General features: G+C 43.1%; 1 protein-coding gene across 1 annotated transcript in view; it reads left to right on the top strand.

The window, feature by feature from the left end:
* Positions 1 to 18,029, top strand: part of LOC139390108 (amyloid-beta A4 precursor protein-binding family A member 1-like) — a 125,981-nt gene that overhangs the window by 42,769 nt on the left and 65,183 nt on the right. The window contains exon 2 of the mRNA XM_071137265.1: positions 9,448 to 9,624. The gene's annotated coding sequence lies outside the window, so the exon portion shown is untranslated. The remainder of the gene's footprint in view (positions 1 to 9,447; positions 9,625 to 18,029) is intronic.

The following is an 18,029-nucleotide window of genomic DNA, read 5'->3' as shown; positions in this document are numbered from 1 at the left end:
ACAGTCACATTGTACTGCGCTGTAGTGTAAGCCACCAGAAAGAAACACGTAAACCAAATATAAATAATATCACTCCAGCTAAGATTAATTCAACTTCACAGTTCTTTAGCTGTTGTGATGAAATTAATTATTATATTTTTGTTATTAGAAATGCCTTTGAGGTTAGAACATGAAAGATCTGAGAGTGACAGACAGACAGGCAGACAGGCAGGCAGGCAGACAGACAGAGTGACAGACAGAGTGACAGACAGAGTGACAGACAGAGTGACAGACAGACAGACAGACACAGAATCCCCTGACAGACAGACAGACAGACAGGTGTGTGTGTGTTTCTTTAGACCGTGTCCTTGGTAGCTGTCTAAGAAACACTGTTGTTGTTCCCTTCAAGCATCTCTTCAGTGTTGATCTCCAACCCCAGTCTGAGACAACCCAGCGTTTGTTCCTGTCAGACAGTGCACGGCAAACCTCTTCTGTCACCCCGCAGATGGTGTGTGTGTGTGTGTGTATATATGAATGAGTGAGACACAGCAGGGTGACAGGCCCGGAAGACACGCAGCAACACACACTGAGCTAAGCTGAGCTGACTTCAGAGATCCTGGACAGCCGTGTGTGTGTGTGTGAGTGACAGTTTGTTCATCGCCACTTGTATGACTGTATTAGATCAATGGCAGAATATCTTTGTCCCCAAGGCCACTCTCTTTAGGTCATCTTCTCCTTCACACACTGTTTACGCTGTGTGATTACACGTCTGTATTTATAGTACTTATAAGGTGCAGAGGGGGCTTTTCTATACAGTATTCACGCCCTGCTGTGAGTAGCTACAGTAGTTATGGTAACTTTAGTCGCTATAGTCGTTATGGTAACTATAGTAGCTATGGTAGTTATAGTAGTTATGGTAACTTTAGTAGTTATAGTAGCTATGGTAACTTTAGAAGTTATAGTAGCTATAGTAACTATAGTAGTTATAGTAACTATAGTAGTTACAGTAACTATAGTAGCTATAATAGTTATGGTAACTATAGTAGCTATAGCAGTTATTGTAACTATAGCAGCTATTTTAGCTATAGCAGTTATATTAGCAAAAGTAGCTATAGCAGCTATAGTTGCATCAATGCCTGGTATGGCAATTGCTCGACCTCTGACCGCAAGGCACTACAGAGGGTAGTGCATACTGCCCAGTTCATCCCAGTTCATACTGCCCAGTTGCCTGCCATCCAGGACCTCTGCACCAGGCGGTGTCAGAGGAAGGCCCTAAAAATTGTCAAAGACCCCAGCCACCCCAGTCATAGACTGTTCTCTCTACTACCGCATGGCAAGCGGTACCGGAGTGCCAAGTCTAGGACAAAAAGACTTCTCAACAGTTTTTACCCCCAAGCCATAAGACTCCTGAACAGGTAATCAAATGGTTACCCGGACTATCTGCATTGTGTGTGTGTCCCTCCACCCCCCCCCAACCTCTCTTTTACACTGCTGTTACTCTCTGTTTATCTATATGCATAGTCACTTTAACTATACATTCATGTACATACTTCCTCAATTGGGCCGACCAACCAGTGCTACGGCACATTGACTAACCGGGCTATCTGCATTGTGTCCCACAACCCACCAACCCCTCTTTTACGCTACTGCTACTCTCTGTTCATCATATATGCATAGTCACTTTAACCATATCTACATGTACATACTACCTCAATCAGCCTGACTAACCGGTGCCTGTATGTAGCCTCGCTACTTTTATAGCCTCACTATTGTATATAGCCTCTCTACTGTATATAGCCTCTCTCCTGTATATAGCCTCTCTCCTGTATATAGCCTCTCTCCTGTATATAGCCTCTCTCCTGTATATGTAACGGATGTGAAACGGCTAGCTTAGTTAGCGGTGCGCGCTAAATAGCGTTTCAATCGGTGACGTCACTTGCTCTGAGACCTTGAAGTAGTAGTTCCCCTTGCTCTGCAAGGGCCGTGGCTTTTGTGGAGCGATGGGTAACGATGCTTCGTGGGTGACTGTTGTTGATGTGTGCAGAAGGTCCCTGGTTCGCGCCCGGGTATGGGCGAGGGGACGGTGTAAAGTTATACTGTTACATATATAGCCTCTCTACTGTATATAGCCTCTCTACTGTATATAGCTTCTCTACTGTATATAGCCTCTCTCCTGTATATAGCCTCTCTCCTGTATATAGCCTCTACTGTATATAGCCTCTCTCCTGTATATAGCCTCTCTCCTGTATATAGCCTCTCTACTGTATATAGCCTCTCTACTGTATATAGCCTCTCTCATGTATATAGCCTCTCTCCTGTATATAGCCTCTCTCCTGTATATAGCCTCTACTGTATATAGCCTCTACTGTATATAGCCTCTACTGTATATAGCCTCTACTGTATATAGTACTTGTAGTAGTTATAGTAACTATAGTAGTTATAGTAACGATAGTAGCTGTAGCAGTTATAGTAGCTATAGTAATGATAGTAGCTATAGTAATGATAGTAGCTATAGTAATGATAGTAGCTATAGTAACGATAGTAGCTATAGTAACGATAGTAGCTATAGTAATGGTAGAAGCGATAGTAACTATAGAAGCATTAGTAGCTATAGTAACGATAGTAGCTATAGCAGTTATAGTAGTGATAGTAGCTAGAGTAGGTATAGTAGTCATATTACATATACCACTGGGATGGGTCTATACTCTATGTGATGAACAAACATATTCCTCTCATCCTCTGTCCCTGTCTCTTAAACTGATCCTGGGGAACCAAAGGGTGCACATTTTAAATTTTGCCTAAGCAATACACCGCTGATTCAAATGAGCAACTCATCATCAAGCTTTGTGTGTATTGCAAAGGCAGAATGTGCATCCCATTGGGTGTATAATAATATATAATAGAATAGAATAAGAAACACAGGTCTACCTAGTCTCTATTGAAATGGCTTTTTGTGAGCAGTAAGTGTTGTTGTTTTTACAATGACTGGAGTATCTGTACGGTGTCTGTCTTCAGAGACATGGCCCTCTGCTTTGGTTGCTTTTTCATTCGTCGAGAAGACAGTAGGTGCTTTATTCCCATTGGTGGACAGACTGTGTTCGACTTCATGGGTGCATCTCAAAGTCCACACCTCATCTCCTTTCCTTGAGATCCCTGAAATGAGAACGAAGCCTTGGTAGACTTTGGAGATAGAAGTAGAGGAGACAAAGAGAGGAGGCCATTTTAGACTATTAAGATCCGTCCCGTGTAAAGGTCACTTCCTTCACCTGCCGTCGCAGAGGGAGTCACTACTGAGGCGTCTCCATGACAACCCAGCAGCATGCCATGACAACACCATGACAACCCAGCAGCAGCTCGCCCTGCATGGGGAGATTTAGCCAGGCTGGATCAGTGATAACAATAACACACTCTCTCTCTTTCATCCCGACTGACTCTTTTAGACAAATAGGAAATGAAGGAAACATTGGCACTGAAGTGTTATGGTCAGTATACAGTAATAAAAATATGTAGGTATTTTAGGTCCTTTATGTCCAACATGTCATGAATCTATCTATCTATCTATCTATCTTCAAGCAGATATGAATCAGAAATCTTAAACCCACCATAAAATGTTTTTCTGCCTGGTCATACAGTATCTTTGGTCTATATGTGTCTTAAAGACACTTTAAAATGTCAACCTTATCTTATATGACACTGTTTCGACCAGAGAGACAGAATGTTTTTCCCCCACTGCCTGACCCAGGGCTCCAGTCTGAGCAGCACTGTAGATGGATGTGGTTAAATTACTTACCGTACAGCCTAGTGACCCAGCTCTACCTCAATCCCTGCCTTCAGACTCAGACCTCCGATCAGTCCTGTCGGGATACGACTATCACTAATCTGATGTTGTTTAACGAGTTACTATCTCCCAATTTAAACTCTAAAGATACAGTTGAAGCCGGAAGTTTACATACACTTAGGTTGGAGTCATTAGAACTACTTTTTTCAACCACTCCACAAAGTTCTTGTTAACAAACTATAGTTTTGGCAAGTCAGTTAGGACATCTACTTCGTGCATGACACAAGTCATTTTCGCAACAATTGTTTACAGACAGATTATTTCACTTAGAATTCACTGTTTCACAATTCCAGTGGGTCAGATGTTTACACACACTAAGTTGACTGTGCCTTTAAACAGCTTGGAAAATTACAGAAAATGGTGTCATGGCTTTAGATGCTTCTGATAGGCTAATCAACATCATTTGAGTCAATTGGAGGTGTACCTGTGGATGTATTCATCCTTGGGAGCAATTTCCAAACGCCCGAAGGTACCACGTTCATCTGTACAAACAATAGTATGCAAGTATAAACACCATGGGACAATGCAGTCATCATACCGCTCAGGAAGGAGACACGTTCTGTCTACTAGAGATGAACGTACTTTGTTGCGGAAAGTGCAAATCAATCCCAGAACAACAGCAAAGGACCTTGTGAAGATGCTGGAGGAGACAGGTACAAAAGTATCTATTATCCACAGTAAAACGAGTCCTATATCGACATAACCTGAAAGGCCACTCAGCAAGGAAGAAGACACTGCTCCAAAACTGCCATAAAACAGCCAGATCGTACTTTTTGGAGAAATATCCTCTGGTCTGATGAAACAAAAATGGAACTGTTTGGCCATGCTTTGCTGCAGGAGGGACTGCTTTGCTGCAGGAGGGACTGGTGCACTTCACAAAATAGATGGCTTCATGAGGTAGGGAAATTATATGGAAATATCGAAGCAAAATCTCAAGACATCAGTCAGGAAGTTAAAGCTTGGTTGCAAATGGGTCTTCCAAATGGACAATGACCCCAAGCATACTTCCAAAATTGTGGCAAAATGGCTTCAGGACAACAAAGTCCAGGTATTGGAGTGGCCATCACAAATCCCTGACCTCAATCCTATAGGAAATTTGTAGGGAGAACTGAAAAAGCATGTGCGAGCAAGGAGACCGACAAACCTGACTCAGTACACCAGCTCTGTCAGGGGGAGTGGGCCAAAATTCACCCAACTTATTGGGGAGGCTAGTGGAAGGCTACCTGAAACGTTTGACCCAAGTTAAACAATTTAAAGGCAATGCTACCAAATACTAATTGAGTTTATGTAAACTTCTGACCCACTGGGAATGTGATGAAAGAAATAAAAGCTGAAAGAAATAATTCTCTACTATTATTCTGACATTTCACATTCTTAAAATGGTGGTGGTCCTAACTAACCTAAGACAGGGAATTACTAGGTTACTAGGATTTAATGTCAGGAATTGTGAAAAACTGAGTTTAAATGTATTTGGCTAAGGTGTATGTAAACTTCTGACTTCTGACTGAGATTGACAGTTATTTTGTATTTCTTCCATTTGCGAATAATCGCACCAACTGTTGTCACCTTCTCACCAAGCTGCTTGGCGATGGTCTTGTAGCCCATTCCAGCCTTGTGCAGGTCTACAATCTTATCCTTGGAGAGCTCTTTGGTTTTGGTCATGGTGGAGAGTTTGGAATCTGATTGATTGATTGCTTCTGTGGACAGGTGTCTTTTATACAGGTAACAAACTGAGATTAGGAGCACTCCCTTTAAGAGTGTGCTCCTAATCTCAGCTCGTTACCTGTATAAAAGACACCTGGGAGCCAGAAATCTTTCTGATTGAGAGGGGGTCAAATACTTATTTCCCTCATTGAAATGCAAATCAATTTATAACATTTTTGACGTGTTTTTCTGGATATTTTTGTTGTTATTCTGTCTCTCACTGTTCAAATAAACCTACCATTAAAATTATAGACCGATCATTTCTTCGTCAATGGGCAAACATACAAAATCAACAGCGGATCAAAATACTTTTTTCCCTCACTGTACATACTACCTCAATCAGCCTGACTAACCGGTGTCTGTAAGTAGCCTCGCTACTTCTATAGCCTCGCTACTGTATATAGCCTGTCTTTTTACTGTTGTTTTATTTCTTTACCTACCTATTGTTCACCTAATACCTTTTTTGCGCTATTGGTTAGAGCCTGTAAGTAAGCATTTCACTGTAAGGTCTACCTACACCTGTTGTATTCAGCGCATGTGACAAACTTTGATATGATTTGATACACAGCCTGGTGGAACATGGACTGGTAGGGACAGAGAGGAGAGGGCAGGTTGGCATTTATTGTCATGAATGTTGCCTTGGAGGCAGCACTTCATTGGTCATCACAAAGTCATAAAATCATCACAAAGGTTTACTTTGTCACAAAGTAAACCTAACCCTAACCTTAAATGAAGACCAAAAAACTCAGTTTTGTTTTCATACATTTTTAAGATGTAGCCAATTTTGACCCATCTCGCTGAAATCGCTCAGTTCTACCTCCAGGACAAGATTCATGACAATAAACGTTAACATGCGATAAGTGGAGTGCTCTGCTACTCTTTGCTGTGAAGTGGAGTGCTCTGCTACTCTGCTTGGCCCCAGTGATGTACTGGGCTGTACACACTACCCTCTGTAGCGCCTTGCTGTCTGATGTCGAGCAGTTGCCATACCAGGCGGTGATGTAACCAGACAGCATGCTCTCGATGGTGCAGCTGTAGAATTTTTTTAGGATCTGAGGACCCATGCCAAATCTTTTCAGTCTCCTGAGGGGAATAGGCTTTGTTGTGCCATCTTCACGACTGTCTTGTCGTGTGTTTGGTGTGTTTGGACCATGGTAGTGTGTTGGTGATGTGGACCAACGAACTCGAAGCTCTCTCCTTTTCCTGTAGTCCACAATCATCTCCTTTGTCTTGATCACATTGAGGAAGAGGTTGTTGTCTTGGCTCCACACTTCCAGGTCTCTGACCTCCTCCTTATAGGCTGTCTCATCGTTGTCGGTGATCAGGCCTACCACCGGTGTGTCATCTGCAAACTTAATTGTTGTGTTGGAGTCATGCTTGGCCATGCAGTCATAGGTGAACAGGAAGTACAGGAGAGGACTGAGCACACACCCCTGAGCAAGGCGGATGTGTTGTTGTCTACCCTTACTACCTGGGGGCGGCCTGTCAAGAAGTCCAAGATCCAGTTGCAGAGGGAGGTTTTTAGTCCTATAGTCTTTAGTCTTAGTAATGAGCTTCGTGGGCACTGTTGTCAATGAACAGCATTCCCACGTAGGTGTTCCTGGGTGATAGTGTTGATGTGAACCATGACCAGCCTTTCAAAGCACTATGGGTCAGTAGTCATATAGACACGTTAACTTGGCGTTCTTGGGCACAGGGACTATGGTGGTCAGCTTGAAACATGTGGGTATTACAGACTTGGTCAGGGACAGGATGAAAATGTCAGTGAATAGACTTGCCAGTTGGTCAGCGCATGCTTTTAGTACATGTCCTGATAATCCGTTTGGCCCTGCGGCCTTGTGAATGTTGACCTTTTTAAAGGTCTTACTCACATAGGCTACAGAGAACATGATCACAAAGTCATCCGGAATAGCTGGTGCTCTCATGCATGCTTCAGTATTACTTGCCTCAAAGCACGCATAGTAATTTAGCTCGTCTGGTATGCTCGTGTCACTGGGTAGCTCGCAGCTGGGCTTCCGTTTGTAGTCCGTAATATTTTGCAAGCCCTGCCACGTCCGACGAGCGTCAGAGCCGGTGTAGTAGGATTCAATCTTAGTCCTGTACTGACACTTTGCTTTTTGTCAAACGGCAGTCAAGCATCGATCATCATGTCACCAGAATAAGACCCTCAATATTTATTGGAAAAGAGCATCAAGCGCGTCATCTTGCACTTTCACCATCCTGTGAAATTCATCACAACTTATCTGTAGCCTAATCAACAGCATGGTTTCTTGAGTCGTAGTGGGAGGACCACACACCATAGCATCGCGTGACTCAAATATATCAATATTTTAACATAAAGGCATTTCCAACGCCATTTCTTGCATAATCCATTTTATCGCCAAGAAAACATACCACCATGTCAAACATGCAATTGATCTGTTGGCATTTATAAAATTGTACGAAACCTGTTTCCATCACAGATGTTGTGATTTTTGTTTTATACGGTATGACTTTACTCACATAAAAACCGTGGATGGCAACGTGGTTAGTGATTCACAATATTCTGCTTTCGGTCTCAACTCATCTAAAGAATGCTCTGCTTTTGGTCTCAACTCATCTAAAGAATGCTCTGCTCTCGGTCTCAACTCATCTAAAGAATGCTCTGCTTTTGGTCTCAACTCATCTAAAGAATGCTCTTCTTTCGGTCTCAACTCATCTAAAAAATGCTCTGCTTTCGGTCTCAACTCATCTAAAGAATGCTCTGCTCTCGGTCTCAACTCATCTAAAGAATGCTCTGCTCTCGGTCTCAACTCATCTAAAGAATGCTCTGCTCTCGGTCTCAACTCATCTAAAGAATGCTCTGCTCTCGGTCTCAACTCATCTAAAGAATGCTCTGCTCTCGGTCTCAACTCATCTAAAGAATGCTCTGCTCTCGGTCTCAACTCATCTAAAGAATGCTCTGCTCTCGGTCTCAACTCATCTAAAGAATGCTCTGCTCTCGGTCTCAACTCATCAAAAGAATGCTCTGCTCTCGGTCTCAACTCATCTAAAGAATGCTCTGCTTTTGGTCTCAACTCATCTAAAGAATGCTCTGCTTTCGGTCTCAACTCATCTAAAGAATGCTCTGCTCTCGGTCTCAACTCATCTAAAGAATGCTCTGCTCTCGGTCTCAACTCATCTAAAGAATGCTCTGCTCTCGGTCTCAACTCATCTAAAGAATGCTCTGCTCTCGGTCTCAACTCATCTAAAGAATGCTCTGCTTTCGGTCTCAACTCATCTAAAGAATGCTCTGCTTTCGGTCTCAACTCATCTAAAGAATGCTCTGCTCTCGGTCTCAACTCATCTAAAGAATGCTCTGCTCTCGGTCTCAACTCATCTAAAGAATGCTCAACTCATCTAATTGATGGGAACTTTATCAAAGCCCAGACTAGTCTCTTTCTGTTGTTATCCGCTCCGTGGAAATCTAGGTTACGGCTCTCTATTGAATCACAGACATCACATATTGCCTTGACAAATTGGATAAGAGTGTGCGTGTGTGTGCGTGTGTGTGTGTGCATGTGTGCGCGCATGTGAATTCAAGTTTAGAGTCGCACTGTTTCATCTGTCAAAAAGCCACAGAAGTCACATCATCAAGCCTGAGATTTAACAACAACAGAAGAGGCTGATTCTCGCCGGCCTCTCTGCCTCTCACTGCTGTTCCATGGCTCTGCTAGGATTACTGCAGATTGGACATCTAAGAGACAAACTTGAGCTGTTCTCTGTGTGTGTCTCTGCCGATGGGATATACAGTATAGCTTGTTTCAATTGTTTGTATTGTCGTGCTTTCGTGTGTGTGTGTGTACACCCATTTTCATCTGTTTATCTGTTTTTCCACCCACTCTTCTCTTTCAATAGATCCTCCTTCCTCTCTCCTCTAATCTGTTGTCCTCTTGTCTGTGTTGTAGGCTGGAGCTGCTGTGATCTGAGGCACTGTCCCTACATGCCTGTACCAGTCTAAGGACTCCAGTAGTTGCTTTCAACCACACCATCTCCACATTACCACAGAACCATAGGGTCCAACCCTGACCTCTGCTCCAGGGAGCCACCTAACCGCCCTCCACAACCATTGATGGTTCTAGAAGGTGAGTCTCTGTCTTCCACCTCATTCCTGTTGGTATACTCTGAAGATTCCTTCCTGCCTTCCTTTCTTCCTTCCTTATTTCCCTACTTCCTTATTTCCCTAATTCCCTCCTTCCTTCCTCTTATTCTTCTTAATATGATCTTAAAATGATTGATGAATGCTGCACAATTTAAACACTTTCCCCCACAAATCCCCCCCTTCCCCAAAACATGTGTAAATATTGGACTATAAATTGTGCCTTCCTGTATTATAACTATACTAAAATGTTTATTCTATTCTACTGAGCCAGTTACTTTATATTCGTATTATAATAGTTATTTATTAATAGATTATTATTTACTGTTGTATTGTCGAGAAGTGTCTTTTGACACTATATAAACGAGTCATCCCGCAGTGTTTGTGATTATACCCTGATGAAGACAGCTTGGCTGTCGAAACGTTGGTATTACATTTTTGCATCTGAGCTCCTAGAGTGTGCGGCTCTCTTTTATTTTCAAGTCTTCTACTCCGCTAGCCAGCACCTCGTCTTAATAGGTGTGCGAGTAAGCATTTCGTTGGATGACGTATACTGTATTTATCCTGCAGATACGAGGAATAAAACGTAAACCTTTTTCTCTGCTACCTACTGAGAGTTTACTGGAAGGAAATAGAGGTTCTATATTTAACATATAAAAAACAACTAACAACATAAAATCCTTCATCAAAGGACTTTAGTTGATTTAAAAAATAATAATAAGCACAAATATTTTATTGACCTCTTTATAGTCCTGAAAATATCTTGCACTTTCAATTTGTTCTTCCAATCAAACAGCTTGGTTGGACTTTCTGCCAGATAGAAACAATGATAATGTAGACTTTTCCCTTTACCCAGGGAATTCCACCAGTCACTGATTGGATAGAGAGAAATGTTTAGCTAGAGATACTGTAAATGTGTGTGTGTTCTGTGATGCCTCATTAACTTGACTGTGGAGGGTCCTCTCTCTTGCTATATCTCACTCACTCACGTGTGTTGACTGTCACATCTACAGGTTATAGGTACTAGCCTCAGAGTTAATAAACTGTTAAACTGTTAAATGACTGGTCAAGCGATCTCACACACACACACACACACACACACACACACACACACACACACACACACACACACACACACACACACACACACACACACACACACACCTGTAGGTCCTATAGCGTTAGCTCTGGCTCTATCTCAGTGGGCAGATGGTGCTTGGCCGTAGTGTTTTAGTATGTTATAGAGTAATGTGTTTTTATAGTATTTGTCAATCTGTTGTCCTGCTGTTGGTGCCATCTGCAGCCTCATACTGAACATTCTATAGTATCTGTCCATCTACAGTTGAAGTCGGAGGTTTACATACTTAGGTTGGAGTCATTAAAACTCCTTTTTCAACCCCTCAACGAGGGAATGTGCACAGTGGAAACCTGGTCTGGACTCTCCACCGTCGTCGCACCGATGGAAACTCCTTTGCACCTGCCTGAACACTCCTCTGAACACCCTCGGAGAGCCCCCTGTCTCCATGAAATCTCAGGATTGTGATTAGCCAGCCAGGGAACCCCCAGCACCACTGGAAACGCAGGTGAATCAATAAGGAAGAGACTGATCCGCTCCTTATGATCCCCCTGCGTCACCATGTCCAGTGGAACCGTGGTCTCCCCGACCAGCCCTGACCCTAATGGTCGGCTATCTAAGGACTGCACGGGGAAAGGTTGGTCTAACAACACCAGGGGAAACCCTAGCCTTAACGCGAGCCCACGATCCATAAAGTTCCCAGCTGCGCCTGAATCGACTAGTGCCTTATGCAGTAGAGAGGGAGAAAACTCAGAAAAATACATTAGTAAGAACATATGACCAACAGGGAGCTCTGGGTGAGTCTGGTGCTGACTCACCTGGGGGGAACGAGGAGTGCTCTGCCTGCCATCCCAACTCCCAGACGAGCTCCTCCAGCACCGATCGGCAGTGTGTCTTCTCCGACCACACCTGGTGCAGGAGTAGCCTCCTCCTCCGGTCCCCCCGATGCGGCCCCCCCTAACTCCATGGGGATTGGAGCGGGAGGGCCTGGAGGTGGAACCAACAGGGCCCGTTCTGGACGCCCGCGGGCAGCCAGCAGGTTGTTCAATCGGATGTACATGTTGATCAGTTCGTCGAGGGAGAGGATGGCGTCCCGACAAGCTAGCTCCCTGCGGACGTCCTCCTGGAGGCTACAGCGATAGTGGTCCATCACTTGCCCCGGCGGCCAAGGTCCAAAACTCCAGCGCAAAATCCTGCGTGCTCCTCGTCTCCTCGTCTCCTGTCACAGGTGAAACAGCCGTTCACTTGTCGCTCGAACCTCCGGTGTGTGGTCGAACACGGCCCGAAACCGACGGGTGAACTCGGGCCATTCCACACTGGGCCATTCCACACTGCGTTGGCCCACTCCAGGGCTCGACACGTCAGACAGGAGACGAGGACGGTCACGCTCTCCTCCCCTGAGGGAATCGGACGAATGGTAGCCAGGTACAGCTCAAGCTGTAGTAAGAACCCCTGGCACCCAGCCGCCGTTCCATCGTACTCCCTGGGGAGCGCCAGACGGAGGGCACCGGATCCGGACGCCGGTGGAGGAGTAGGTGGTGCTGGTGGAAGAGGAGCTGGGGGTGAGGTAGGGAGGCCACTCCTCTCCCAGCGGTCCATCCTCTCCATCATCTGGTCCATTGCCGACCCGATCCGGTGGAGAATGGCCGTATGATGGAGGACTCGCTCCTCCATCGATGGGAGAAGAAGTGCAGCTGCTCCTGCTGACTCCATTCCAAAACGGTGCAGGATTCTGTCAGAGTCTTCTAGGAGTAGTGGGTTTGGAGTCAGGCGCAGAGAGCAGAGGGTTCGGGGAAAAAGTATTTTATTCTGGTACAAACGGTCACGCCAAACTACTGGGCGCATAAAACTGACCGGCCCAAACACAGGACCCAAACAGTCCGGAAAAAAGACTTTACAAAATACACATCCACAAACCAACAGAGGAACAATCCTGCACAAACCTAGGCGGGCCTAGCAGGCTTAAATAGACATAAATCAAGAAACAAAATAAGGGACAGGTGCAACCAATAAGACCAAACGAACAGAAAGGGAAAAGGGGATAGGTGGCGGCTCGTAGACCGGCGACGACAACTGCCGCCCGAACAGGCAGGGGAGACACCTTCAGTGGGAGTCGTGACAGCAACACATTTCTTGTTAACAAACTATAGTTTTGGCAAGTCGGTTAGGACATCTACTTTGTGCATGACACAAGTCATTTTTCCAACAATTGTTTGCAGACAGATTATTTCACTTAAAACTCACTGTATCACAATTCCAGTGGGTCAGAAGTTTAAATACACTACATTGACTGTGCCTTTAAACAGCTTGTAAAATTCCATAAAATGATGTCATGGCTTTAGATGCTTCTGATAGGCTAATTGACATCATTTGAGTCAATTGGAGGTGTACCTGTGGATGTATTTCAATGCCTACCTTCCAACTCATTGCCTCTGCTTGACATCATGGGAAAATTAGAAGAAATCAGGCAAGAGCTCATAAAAAAAATTGTAGACCTCCACAAGTCTGGTTCATCCTTGGGAGCAATTTCCAAACGCTTGAAGGTACCACGTTCATCTGTACAAACAATAGTACACAAGTATAAACACCATGGGACCACGCAGCCGTCAGGAAGGAGACGTGTTATGTCTCCTATAGATGAACGTACTTTGGTGCGAATCAATCCCAGAGCAACAGCAGAGGACCTTGTGAAGATGCTGGAGGAAACAGAATGCTGCAGTAGATATCTCAGATAGGGTGGAGTGAGGCTTAAGAGGGTTTTATAAATAAGTATCAACCAGTGGGTCTTGCGACGGGTATACAGAGATGACCAGTTTACAGAGGAGTATAGAGTGCAGTGATGTGTCATATAAGGAGCATTGGTGGCAAATCTGATGGCCCAATGGTAAAGAACATCTAGCCGCTCTAGAGCACCCTTACCTACCGATCTATAAATGATGTTTCTGTAATCTGTGATTACGGAAACATGGGTAGGATGGTCATCTGAATCAGGGTTAATTTGGCAGCTGGGGTGAAAGAGGAGCGATTACAATAGAGTCTAGATTTAACCTTAGCCTGCAGATTTGATATGTGCTGAGAGAAGGACAGTGTACCATCTAGCCATACTCCCAAGTACTTGTATGAGGTGACTACCTCAAGCTCTAAACCCTCAGAGGTAGTAATCACACCGGTGGGGAGAGGGGCATTCTTCTTACCAAACCACATTACCTTTGTTTTGGAGGTGTTCAGAACAAGGTTAAGGGTAGAGAAAGCTTGTTGGAGACTAAGAAAGAAAACTTTGTTGTAGAGCGTTTAACACAAAACCCAGGGAGGGGCCAGCTGAGTATAAGACTGTATCACCGGCATATAAATGGATGAGAGAGCTTCCTACTGCCTGAGTTATGTTGTTGATGTAAATTGAGCAGAGCGTGGGGCCTACGATCGAACCTTGGGGTACTCCCTTGGTGACAGGCAGTGGCCAAGACCGCGGATGTTTTTCTGACTTCATACACTTCACACTTTGAGAGAGGTAGTTAGTAAACCAGGCCAAAAAACTACCACAAGAATGGTATGGTCTACCGTATCAAAAGCTTTAGCCAAGTCAATAAAAATAGTAGCACAACATTGCTTAGAATCAAGGGCAATGGTGACATAAAGGTCGTAAATTAAGGTTGCAGTGACACATCCATAACCTGAGCAGAAATCAGATTGCATACCCGAGAGAATACTATAGACATCAAGAAAGCCCGTCAGCTGATTATTCACAAGTTTTTCCAAAACTTTTGATAAACAGGGCAAAATAGAAATTGGCCTATAACAGTGAGGATCAGCTTGATCTCCCGCTTTAAATAAAGGACGAACCGTGGCTGCCTTCCAAGCAATGGGAACCTCCCCAGAGAGGAGATACAGGTTGAACAGGTAAGAGATGGGCTTGGCATTAATGAAGAAATGTTCCGAAAAAAGATTATATTCTTATTTATAATAAAAGTGACTCCAAAATGGCACAAATTATTTACCATCCGTTTATATTCTACACAACATCATCTGAAACAACCAAAACAAACAGCAAATGCATCCAACAAGTTTGTCGAGTCACAAGCTTGATGTAGCCATTGTGTGATAGGAATATGGGACCAAATACTTAACTTTCAACTAAATGTAATACACAAGTGAATTTGTCCATTTACTTATAACACATAAAGTGTAAACGTAAAACAGATATGTCTGAAAATACCCTCAAATAAAAGTTGACATTCTGTACTGTCACCTCACCTCATATATAACATTTAATCTCAAATCCAAAATGCTGGAGTATAGAGACAAATTAAACGTTTTAGCTTCACTGTCCAAACAAATACAGATGGAATTGTAGGATATTCCTTCTGATCCAGAGAGGTTGAGCTGCTTTTCAGGTGGTGTATTTAATGAGCATCTCATATTACGATTGCTGACTTGATCAGTTTGGCCTTTTAGATCACACATTGATTAATATTACATGGACAGGGGGGCCCTGGTCCTAGATCAGCACTCCGACTCTGAGACGCTTGATACATACGACCCCTAATCTGATTTGATCTGCAGAGAGGACACAGAATGGAAACCGAGTAGAAAGAGAGAGGAAACCGAGTAGAAAGAGAGAGGAAACCGAGTAGAAAGAGAGAGGAAACCGAGTACAAAGAGAGAGGAAACCGAGTACAAAGAGAGAGGAAACCGAGAGAGGAAACCAAGTAGAAAGAGAGAGGAATCAGAGAGAGGAAACCAAGTAGAAAGAGAGAGGAATCAGAGAGAGGAAACCGAGTGGGAAGAGAGAGGAAACCGAGAGAGGAAACCGAGTGGGAAGAGAGAGGAAACTGAGTAGAAAGAGAGGAAACAGAGGGAGGAAACCGAGTAGAAAGAGAGGAAACCGAGTGGGAAGCAGAGAGGGAACAGTATACACCAGTTTGTCCATCTTAAGAGGATACATATCTGTCCTGGTGGCCATGGGGAGGAATAAGGAATGGATGTTGTGAAATATTGATTCTCAATCTCTCTTGCCTCTGCAGTCAATTTGTTTTTGCAATGCATGCTGGGAATCATCCTGTGAGGAGATAGCAGCGGGTCTGAGTCACTAGAGCCTGCCTGGCGTTATAGGAAATGAATAATCATAAAAGATATACCAAAATAATGTAATTTTTATTCGTGTTTGATTCACCGTGTATCATGTGTGCAGTGGACAGAGTTGTACTTTAGCGGTAACACACAGCTTGGATTCGAGACCGTGAACATCTTTTCCTTCTTTAACTAATGAAATTGTGCAAAATTCTTTCATGAGAGCTGATGGTGTGTTTCCTGTCTGAGTGTGTTTGTGGGGGTTGGATCTATTTTAGCACAATGCTCCAGTTACTTTTTAACATCCAAAGTAGAAAAGCCGAGAGGCGGGAACCCAAGATTTACTGCCCAAAACCACTCCCTTTTCCCAGGATAAATAACTGCGAGAAACCAGTAAATTATAATACATTATTTATAAACAAGATGGCGTGAAATGGAACTGTTAACTTATATGCTATGTCTAAATCTGTCTTCTCTACGGCCTCTGCATGATGAATCGTCAACGCTCAGGGTGGGAACAGACAGCCCATCTCAGTATGGAGAGCAGTTCACAATACATGTAGACCTTTTTTTCTTGTGACAGGTATGTCTATATTTGCTATAACATAGTTTATTCTAATATAAAGACAGAATACACGTCTAATTTACCCATTTCCATCTTGCTTCACCTTGTTTTTTTAATGGTAAATATTGATATTGTTTTATTTGCAGCTGCAGAGTTTTGAAACAGCCTATCACACAAATATTGTTGCTTTTAAAGCAGTGCACGCACTAACACTCTCTGTCTCTCTTTCTGCATCAACTCCATTCAAATTGCATTCAAAATAGATAATCCTGTTCTAGACTTATATATAGACCTATATGTGACCGACTGCCTCGATTCGGTCTTATGTAGCAACATTTAAAAGGTTTTTTTATTTAATTTTTTTACATTGGATAAAATGAGAGAATCAGAGCTAGAACATGTTATATCATACACTGCAGTTGAAGAACAATGGGAAAGTAATTCTGCTTTGAAAGTTGATAAACTTGTAAACTCACTTTTGAGAAAATGGTCTTTGAATGTTTTGGTACACCTACTGGAGAGTTCTTCTTTGTCTACACCCATTCAGCATCGTTCACACGTCTTAACACTTTTTTGGTTACTACATGATTCCATATGTGTTACTTCATAGTTTTGATGTCTTCACTATTATTGTACAATGTAGAAAATAGTAAAAATAAAGAAAAACCCTGGAATGAGTAGGTGTTCTAAAACTTTTGACCGGTAGTGTAAGTTTCTAATTTAGTCAGAAAGTCATTTAAAGCGTACTGTTAGTTAGCTAGCAAACGTTAGATGGCTGGCTCACTAGATAACATTACATGTATGATCTGTGTAGTTATATTATTTGAATCAGAAATCCATTTACATTGCTAGTTATTGGCATTTTCTATTTAGTTAGCTTTAGCTACCTGCAGCTATGACAATATTTGTATTGGTAGTAGTATGAGTTGGGGTTATGCCGGTTCATTATTTATCTAGCTAGCTACCTAGCTAGCTACATGTCTAAACAAAGAATTCCACTTCAGATGGATTATTGCATGACCCATCAAATTAGCAGGGTGATTACGGACATCGATTGTATTTCATGAACATGTGTACATGTCTAGACAATAGTGACCCATCCACTCAGCTAGATGTGGCTGGGGGGTTATAGCTTTTCTTTCACATGACCCATCAATTTAGACAAGTGTTTCGGGTAAGCATCATCTAATAACGATCAAATATGAATAAAATATCTTTATCTGGGCACTTTTTCTGTTTTTGATATTGCTATGCAAGTACTATCACTGTACCGTTTACACCTTCTGTATGCTGTGCATGTGACAAATAAACTTAGATTTTATTTTATATAGCGTGTTTACCACATGGCCTCACATTAATTATTAAAGAGATGGGTGGGACTAAGGCTAAAACAAATCAAAATATATTTTATATTTGAGATTCAAAATAGCCACCCTTTGTTACGATGACAGCTTTACACACTATTGGCATTCTCTCAACCAGCTTCACCTGGAATGATTTTCCAACAGTCTTGAAGAAGTTCCCACATATGCTGAGCACTTGTTGGCTGCTTCTCCTTCACTCTGCGGTCCGACTCATCCCAAACCATCTTAATTTGGTTGAGGTCAGGGGATTGTGGAGGACGGGTCATCTGATGCAGCACTCCGTAACTCTCCTACTTGGTAAAATAGCCCTTACACAGCCT

This window comes from Oncorhynchus clarkii, chromosome 30, assembly GCF_045791955.1.
Source record: "Oncorhynchus clarkii lewisi isolate Uvic-CL-2024 chromosome 30, UVic_Ocla_1.0, whole genome shotgun sequence".
In the NCBI taxonomy this organism is placed as follows: Eukaryota; Metazoa; Chordata; class Actinopteri; order Salmoniformes; family Salmonidae; genus Oncorhynchus; species Oncorhynchus clarkii.
The sequence above is the reverse complement of the archived record's forward strand: the minus strand, read 5'-3'. Positions and strand labels throughout refer to the sequence as shown.